The sequence below is a fragment of the Clinocottus analis genome, unplaced genomic scaffold (assembly GCF_023055335.1).
Source record: "Clinocottus analis isolate CAN_PGR_092001 unplaced genomic scaffold, fCliAna1.0.p SCAF_12, whole genome shotgun sequence".
Classification (NCBI taxonomy): domain Eukaryota; kingdom Metazoa; phylum Chordata; class Actinopteri; order Perciformes; family Cottidae; genus Clinocottus; species Clinocottus analis.
Genome location: NW_027175843.1, coordinates 18,574,441 through 18,583,481, shown reverse-complemented (window position 1 = coordinate 18,583,481; position 9,041 = coordinate 18,574,441).

Genomic DNA, 9,041 nt, shown 5'->3' with positions numbered 1-9,041 from the left:
ATTCGCAATTTGATTAATTGAGCGCTTTGATACCGATAGCTTCTCAAGATCTCCCACCCCCCCCTGCGCGTGAGAAGGACATCGTACACCAAAGGTATAACAAGCCCGGATCTTTTCACTGTTTATTATTGCTCTCTTTTATCTGATTGAAAGGCTGCTTTTAAGACTGGCGGCGTGAGGAGCAGAGGATTGTCTCTCCCTCTGCTCACTCCCACATCCTCTGCGGTTAGAAGGTCACTCAAAGTCTGCAAAACACAGAGACGCACACACACGCACAGACGCACACACGTTAGCCGCCTTTTCTTGCCCCTCGATCGAAACTTCTTTCACTGCCGCCTCCATAGCAACTCCAATGTTTACGCCCCAACTCCCCTCCTCTTCTTCTTCTCGCGTCACATCACACCGGCACTGTGGTTTTATCGAGACTACACATTTGAGAAGAAAATTGGGGTGACGATCGGCCCAAAACGGGGATATTCCAGACCATTAGGCAGATCTCATTTCAGTTGATGTGTGTGTGTGTGTGTGTGTGTGTGTGTGTGTGTGTGTGTGTGTGTGTGTGTGTGTGTGTGTTGGTGGAGTGTGGGAGAGTCAGGGTGAACGCTGAGCAGACTGTGTGGAGACGACAAGTGGCAGCGCTCTTGTCACTTTATCTTCGAGTCATTAGCCGGCTGTTGCCGCGCCTCGGATTTCCTCTGGAGCGGCGGCACGTGGGAACGGGGGTCACGTGACCGCGCCCGAGCGGAGAGAGGAAGAGGATGCACGCGGAGCGGCAGAAAGCGGAGATGCAGTCAGGACCACTGAGCCGGAGCGCAGCGAGACCGAGACTTTTGAGGGGGTTGAGACGGAGTCGAGGCCGGAGCAGGGCGAGTCCCACGCTGCGCGATACACTGATGAAATGTGGAACATGCAAACTATGGCCACTCCTCCAACTGATCTGAGAGATCCTCATCCACACAAAACAAACCACCCACAGGGTGAAGGAAAGAATTCTTCGTCTCTTTTTATTTTGCTTTTTTTATACTGTGTGTGTGTAAGTGTACGAAGAGGAAAAGACATTGCAAAGGTTCCTTTGCTTGAGGAATCAAGGTAATGATGTCAACGAATACATGGGGCAATGCACAGTTTCATAATATCCTCGCTTCAATTGTGGTCTTGAGATAAAATCCATGATTCGTGGCCCTTCAGAAAGTGCTTTTTACTGCGACAACACTGGTAGAAAGTGATTCATGTAAAAGGAGAAATATAAAGAGACAGTTTCAAGGAAATAATGTGAAGAAATCTAAAACAAATACAAATAGATTTGAACTCTGAAAGCTGTAAAATCGGTTTACGCAGGCAAAAAAACTGTTTTTATTCACGTACAATACATTTAGAACAATAATAAAAGCCTCATGAAGATAAACATGCTGGTGGCTCTGTGAGGCTTTACTTGGGTGGTGCTTTGAGATAAACGCTAACATCGGCATGTATCATGTTCGTCTTAGTTTACGTCCTGGACCGATTCCATTCTTCAGATGAGGCTCAAAGTGGAAAGTTTACAAAAGCTATTACAATAAGAACTGCTGTCGAGGAATTTCGCACAAAACCTCGTGGCGGTGCCGGCGGGTGTAAAGTCAAAGGGCAACACCGACGTCATGGGGCTAGGGAACCACGATTCCCCAAATTTTGGACGTCAATCCGCTCCGACCGTTGTTGAGCTGTCTCGGTCTGGACCAAAGTGATCGCCACGATGGCTAAAGACATGCTGCAAAAGACTCAAAAGAATGATGGTCTTTTGCCAGTTTTTAAAGCGCTCCAACACTCGGAGCCCCAAACACTCGGTCTGTCAGCACTGCCCCTGTGCTCCGACATCCCCTCGCCCTCGGCTCCTTCCTCTTCGCTCCCTCGTTTCCCTTCCTTTCCTCCTCTCGCCTCTCCATCTTACATCACATTGCAGACCGTGTTTTCTGACCAAACAAGCGGCCCCTGAACATTTCACCCGGAGAGAGGAAAGAGTGACACAGCAAAGTCGCTGGAAGAATCCCACGCTTTCATTTTTTTAATTTTTTTTTAGAAACGGTATCCTGGAATTAGGGTCTCACAGACTCTTTAAAGTTTAAACTAAAGCACACAGAGACATAAACGTTGAAGCATCTTTAGCTCCTGCACTGTGATGTATTTCACAGTTAGCTAAATATATTAGAGTTTGATACACCGTAAAAGTCGGGTTACAAGCCGCTCCGACCTTCGGTGGGTGTCCCCGCTGTAACAAGCTAGCGCTGCTGCTAGTTCCCTGCTGCTGCTGCTGCTAGTACTGCCCGCGTCGGGCGTTGAGTCGGGTCTGGTCCCGCTACCTTTGGTGGTTGTTGAGGAGCTAGCAGGGAGCTAGTGAGGTGAGCTGTTGGAGAGCTAGTGGTGAGCTAGCAGCAGTGCTAGCTGGCTATACTGGGGAGCTAGTGAAGAGCTAGCAGCAGCACTAGCTGGCTACAGCGGGGAGCTAGCAGCAGCGGTAGCTGACTACAGCGGGGAGCTAGCAGCAGCACTAGCTAGCTACAGCTGGGAGCTAGCAGCAGCGGTAGCTGGCTACAGTGGGGAGTTAGCGGAGAGCTAGCAGCAGCACTAGCTAGCTAGCTGGGACACCTACCAAATGTAGCAGTGGCTTGTAACCCGACTTTTACGATATTAGAAAATATTAGAATTTGATTATGGCACAAAAAAATTGGATGGATATCACGATATTATTGGTAAAAAAAATGCTTAGGATAGTTTATGGAAGGCCACTTTTTAGAAACAGATGATTGGCTTTGGACATTGGAAGACAATGACAATTTGGACATTGGAAGAAGACAATTTTTTTATATATTGTTAAATTGGCGAAAAAAATGACTGGGGATGTGCTCTAAAAAGGTTAAAACGTCATTTTTTCCCTTTCTTCTCGACTATAATATTGAAGCCTTAAAGAGCCGGGTGTGGTTTTGGCCAGCCGAATGCACGTGAGCAGATCAGTGAAGCATGCTGTGTAAATTCGACGGCTTGGACGACCTCTCGCTCTTAGTTCGTCTCTGAAACCGCATCTCTCTTTTGTGAAGCATTCATTCCTCCAACAGGGAATCCATTGCCAGGTTGACTGCCATCGAACCGGTGTGGGAAGACAAGGTGGGGGGAGGTGGATGAGGATGATGGAGGAGGAGGAGAAGGAAAAGGAAAAACCCCAGGGCAGGACCGAGCATGACATCAGCAGATATCTCTTATTCAGTTAGCCCTGTCAGGATCCTCCTTGACCCTCTGCTTCCTCCTCTGCGGTCGCATCAAAGCCCCCGGGCGCCCCCGAAGACACAGGCCGGCGCTGTCAATTGTCCAAAGGTGGGCGTGAGCGTGGAGGAAGCGCCCCTGAGGTCACCGAGAAACATGATTTGTCAAGATGTTTCCTCATCCGCGCTCAACCCAAAACTTACGCACGCACCTGAGTCAATACAGCCGTGGGTGGAAGCCGACCGGCGGCGAGCCGGAGACACAACAGTGGATGGAGCGAAAGCAGTGGAAGCGCGGCCTCCGCTGTTGTCTCGGCCCCTCCGGGGGTGGGAGCGGCGGAGGCGCGAGGTGTGCGCCGGTTGTTTTTGTGAGTCAGACGAGCTCAACGACTCATTTTCACAGATAACACCTCATCGTATTTACCGCGTTACGGAGCTCCATCTGTTGCTTGAGAGTCAAAACAGAGCCGTCGCCAGCGGGCCTCTCTTGACCGGGATGTTTCCCCTCCGCCCACGGCCCTCTTTCTCTCTCGCTCTTTCTTTCTGCTCCATCCCCCCCTACTCCCTCTATCCCCCCTCCTCCCATGACATAAGCTCTTATCTCCATCTATTCTCCCTCGCTCTTTCACCGGCGTCTCCCACGCCGATAGCTTTTCATTGAGGTCCGAGTTGCCCTGGGAGGTTAAACGTCTGAGTTATTGCCCACGCCTGTTGGCTGGCTTTCACACACACACACACACACACACACACACACACACACACACACGTTTACAGCATCATGATGTGGTCACTCCTGGAAACGAGCACACAATAGCAGGGAAATGTCACGGGTCCCCTCACGTTTTGAGAGTGTTTCCAGCTTCCCACCCGGTGACTCTGAGGGATCTTTCATTAGTCGTGTCCTCACTCGTAAATAAACAGGATTAAGGAAGTCTGTCGCGATTACTGGTTGGCATGACATCAGCTGAAGCATCACAGCAGGATATGTTTGCTTTGCATCGGGTTCTCCCTCGTCATTTGCCAACGACTTTGTCATTTCAAATGATGATTGTACAAATGTATTTATGAATACACTGATCTGCTCCAGGATCTAAAATCTCATCAACATTTATCAGCCTGAAAACTTAACATGTCATAGACGAGGACGACGGCTCCAGGCAACACAAAATATTATTTATTTTTAAAGCGGACCCCATGGTTTTTTTTATTTTAATATAGGCCTCTGCCAAACAACTAAGATGCTTCATGTTAAAAGTAAAATACAAACTACTAGGACAAGTATTTATTTAGAATATATTGTGTTTATTGTAGATATTTATATATTTACATGGATTTGAAAACATCTCTTACTGATTTATTCATCAAATGGGACAATCATAACTGCATGAGCCTATTAATAACAGTAAATGTGTAATTTAAATTATATACATATAACTTTATATACTATAGATATCTCTTTAAGTTAAGCTCATCTTCATATATATATATATATATATATATATATATATATATATATATGAGCTAAGAAAACAGGTTGAAAGCTTCGTTCTCGACACAAGAAGCTCATTAAAGAAGTTTAGAATAAACAAAGTCACAAAACATTTGAAATCCCTTTCAAGATAATGTGCAATGACTTAAACACTCCCTTCTTCCATTAATCCAGTGGGTTAAAAAAAACATTTAAACTGACTCCATAAACCTTTTTCACAATTACAGTTGGACCTGGAGGGTTTTTGGACTGCAACCTCCGCCTAAAAAACAATTTATTACCACAAGTTCCAGGAGAAACTTAATTTCCGAATGAGCTTTTATGTCCAAACCCTCCGGAGGTGCCTTGTTGCTCTGCACGCTGCAGTACAGGAGGTCACGCACAGTGACCTCAGACCCACCTCCTCCGTGAGTCAGTCCCTGGGCCCGTTAACCGCTCACACCTTTAACTTCACGGTGATGAAACAAAGAGCCACGAAGAGAAGAACCAAAAACAGAGAAAGAAAAAAACAAAGGATATGTTCTCCAGGCCGGAGTAAACAAAAGCCTGAGCAGAGATGATGTCGCTGGTTTTCCCCTTCCCAACACAAAGCCCAGTACAGTATATCATGGATTCCATGGGCTTGACTCAATCCCCCCCTCCCCCCCCCTCTCATCCAGTGGACTCTCCCAACAACCCGACCGTTTGTTGCTGTTGGGAGGGAAGTGATGTCAGTGACTCACACATCGACACAACGGGGGGATGCACCAACAGAGCCGGGACCCAGCCTTCCTGATGTCAGAGAGAGTGTGTGTGTGTACGTGTGTGTGTGTGTGTGTATGTGGGAAACAGACTGATGGCATGCTATTGGCCTCCTATCTCTCCATATCGCTGACTGATCATTTCCCCCCGCACAATAGCAGCCATACATCGCTTTCTGTACCGACTGTGCGTCCTTTGGTAATCTTGCAGATTACCAAAGTGCATCCGATGCCCCTGCTGCTGCTGCTGCTGCTGCTGCTGCTGCTGCTGCTGCTGCTGCTGCACTTCTGTGAAGCTGTTGCGATCGTGCATTCGAGGTTTCTGCCGTCGTGTTCCAGCCTCATCTTTGCTCCTCACGTCGCACCGGTTAACATTCTTACACCGCTAACGCTGCCAAGAAGAGGAAAAAAGGGGTAAACATCTCATCATCATCATCATCATCATCATCATCATCATCATAATCATCATAAATGAGTGAGCCGATTGGAAACCGGTGTTCACAGGAGAGGCCTTTATAAGTTTCATAATGGAGTTAAAGTCCATTTTTTTATCATTACTATATCATTGATTTGTTGAATTAATGATATCTCCAGCTCAGATGTTATGTTTGAGTGCACCAGTGTGTGACCAGTGATTAGAAAGTCACTGGTGAGACTCAACATGTATTATCAGACTTGACCTGATTAGTCAAAAATACTCCCACGGTCAAGTATGAAAACTTTTAAGTGGATGAAACCCTAATTGCATGTGAACAAATCCGTCTCTGTGAAAACTGGGCAAACTCGAGGGCTTCATGAAGACAGCCAGAAGAAGGAAAGTGAGTAAGTGGACTTTGAGTTCCTCTCCACGGCTTCTCAAACCTCTATATCTTAAATATGACTTCTGTAAAGCGGCCTTATTAGACTCCCACTTTGTAGCCATATATCAACGAGGAAAAACAAATCACAGCCATGTAATTGTTTAATCTAATTTAATCCTAATGTTTATTTTGTTCAATAAACTGGGAAATAGAACACGCTGGGATGTTGGTTTTTGGGTCTGGACCCACGTCGGTCACCGACGGGACTTTCCCCAATTTATTTTTCTTTTTTCTTTTTCTATGCTGGATTTAAAACAGCCATTAAAATGATGCTGGATGGGCGTTGTAAACAATATGCACAAATAATGAAATATCATGAACTCATCGCACTATACCGATGTGTTTTATTTAATATTACCATCATACGTTCCTTATGTCTTCCTGACCTCTTCTGGCTGTTTGATTAGAACATTACGGCGACCTCTGAGGCTTTGACCTTTGACCTTTGACAGAGGAACGAACATCGAAAATCTCGGAATAACCATTTTGACATGTCACCCAGGAAAAAGGAGCAGGAAATGCTCTCCGATCTTGTCTTATGTCTTTCTGGCTTCTTCTGGCTGTGTGATGAAAACTTCGCGGCGGCCTCGGAGGCTTTGAACCTTGACCTTTGATCTTTGCCACAGGAACAAACATCGAAAATCTCGGAACAACGATTTTGACTCGTCGCCCAGGAAGAGGAGCAGGAAATGCACTCCGGTCTCGTCTCATGTCTTCTTATGTCTTTCTGGCTTCTTCTGGCTGTGTGATTAGAAAGTCCCGGCAGCCTCGGGGGCTTTGACCTTTGACCTTTGCCACAGGAACAAATATGAAAAACCTCGGAATAACGATTTTGACACGTCGCCCGGGAAGAGAAACAGGAAATGCTCTCCGATCTCGTCCGTTTTCTCCGTCGCTTTTTTCCCTCAACCGGCACCAAGAGGGGACAGCAACTTTGCAGCGATTCACATCTCCGCCCCCGCCCTAATTTGAGGCCCGCTGTCGATGACTTCACTCAGCCGGGTCGCCCCCACACACCGTATCCTTGTACGGCCTCTTGATTCCCGCCGCTCAAAAGATCAGAGGTGTGCTCGTCACGACACATTCCTCGCCTCCCGTATCACTGCACACAGCCTGCAATTAGGTACTCCCACCTTCCCTCCTTTTCTCCCTCCTTTCTCCCTTTCTTCTCCGCCGTCAGACAGACACCCCCATTCATCCCTCTGCACGACGGGAGGCCGTCACAGACAGGTACTGTCCATTGTATCCAGCGTCGGCTAATTATACACGTCGTGCGTGTGTGGCTCGGTCTAATCACAGAGCAACAATGGCTGGTGTTGTGCAGCTGTATCCAGGCGAGGCCGAGAACTGCAGCGCTGTTATTGAGAGCCGCACCGACAGACACACACACACACACACACATCCCTCCTGTTTCTCTTGGCACCTGCAGCAGGAGCTAACCGTAAGGGGGCGGCGCAGGCCGGGCGCGTAAATGGGACAGCCGGGTAATAAATATAGGTGTGTGTGTGTGTGTGTGTGTGTGTGTGTGTGGTTATCACTGAGACACGCCGCCAGGAATAAGTGTCCTTCATGATCGAGGGTTCACGAGCAGACGAGAGGCTGAGCTGTCGGCTAAAGGGTCGAAGCCGCTTCACAGACAGAAATAAATACTTTGTTGCTGATGCGGCGCATCACTGCTGCACAGTGACTCATGTCTGAGCCAACTGGAGCATTTCTTTTTGGATTTTATGTGTATTAACGTTTTTTAAAGTGTGAGGATGCCAGTGGGGGAAGAAGTGCTTTGATCCTTCACGTACTACTAGAAGTTGCAAATACACAGCGCAGAAATACTCAGTCCCACGTTGAAAGTTTTACTCATTGATTTGATGAGTATTATTGATGCGTTGCTGCAGCATTTTGAAGTTGCAGTGGGTCGAGGGAGAAGTATCTGAATAGATCAATATCATAAATGAGATTCTGGTAAATCTTTAACCTGGTGAACGTAGCAGAGAACAAGTATCTTATTGTGTATTATACGAGTATATTCCCTTTTGACATGCTGTGGAGTTGAAGTAGAGATTTACATGATTTATTAGTTGATTTCTGATTAATTTTCTGTTAAACTAATCTATTTCCCCTTTAACTAATTATTGCATTTACTTTAATTGAGCAAAATAATTGTAATAAGTCAATTTAAAGTAAAGTTTATATTTGTTTTATTGCTTAGCTTTTAGGATATTTTAACTGGTATATAAAGTGACTTTGAGTACCAAGAAAAGCACTATATGAATGAAATGCATGATTATTATTATTAATAATAAATGTTTCAGTGTTTGGAACATGACAGACTTCATCCGTCACTTTGTAAACAACAATATCACAACGACACAAAGACAATAATTATGAGCACATGAAAAAAAAAGCTTTATTGTCACACCAAGCTTCAAACAAACAAATTTAGAGTTTTTGACTTCAAGCTCAGCGTGTAAACTATTCATCATTGCCACGAGGGAGAACAAGTAGTGAACTCACTGATAGATAACTTACATAATTTATTAAATATCTTCATTTGGCAGGGTTTTACAAGGAAGCAGGACAAATACAGAGGTGCGCTGGAGGTGAGGTACATCGCTCTTTTTAATGTTTTCATTTTCCTGCCGGCGGTCAGAAAGTAACACTGGGAAGGAAACGTCACGTCAGGAGCGAAACAGATTCTACGGCATCCGCTTCTAGAAAAGGA